Source organism: Orycteropus afer, unplaced genomic scaffold (genome assembly GCF_000298275.1).
Source record: "Orycteropus afer afer isolate SDZICR_OR568_19922 unplaced genomic scaffold, OryAfe1.0 scaffold00755, whole genome shotgun sequence".
NCBI lineage: Eukaryota > Metazoa > Chordata > Mammalia > Tubulidentata > Orycteropodidae > Orycteropus > Orycteropus afer.
Window position 1 is genome coordinate 856671 of NW_006922342.1, and position 883 is coordinate 857553.

Here is an 883-nt window from a genome sequence, read left to right on the forward strand (position 1 = left end):
AAACGGGGGACGAGATACAGACCCAGAACACATCCCTGAGGAAGAACCAGCATTGAAACTCCCTGATAAGGAATTCAAAACAATAATATTTAGGTACCTGCAATAGATTGACAGACAGATCAAGGAAAATAGTGACAAAATTGAGGAAAACAGAGAAAACCCTTGAACAATTTTGAAAGACAATACTAAGAACAAAATGACAAAATGAATGAAAAATTAGAAATGACACAAAATCTATATATAGAAACCCTGAAGATTAATAACTAAATTTTCAGCAATAGATGACACATTGAATGGGCAAATTGAATCAATGGAAGACAGAATTAGAGAGAATAACTCAGTACTTCTTTGTAAAGGGGTTAATCAGAAAAAAGATTTTTTTAAAAAAATGAAGAAACCCTAAGGTCCATGTGGGATACCGTCAAAAGGAAAAACCTATGTGTAATTGGAACTCCAGAACAGGAAGAGACAACTAAAACCACAGAGAAAATTGTCGAATATTTGTTGGAAGAGAATTTCCCTGGTATGATGAAAGATGAGAATATATCCTTTCAAGAAGTCCAGTGAACCCAAAACAGGATACACCCCAAAAGAAAATCATCAAGACATATCCTCATCAAGCTCACTAAAACCAGACACAAAGAAAAATCCTGAAAGCAGCACAGAAAAATCATAAGGTTAACTACAAGGGACAACCAATAAGACTAAGTGCGGACTTCTCAGCAGAAACAATGCAGGTGAGAAGACAATGCTATGGTATATATAAAATCCTGAAAGAGAATAATTTCCAACGAAGAATTATGTACCCAGCTAAATTGTCCCTCAAATATGGTGGTGAAATTAGGACATTTTCAGATAAGCAGAAATTAAGGGAATTTGTTAA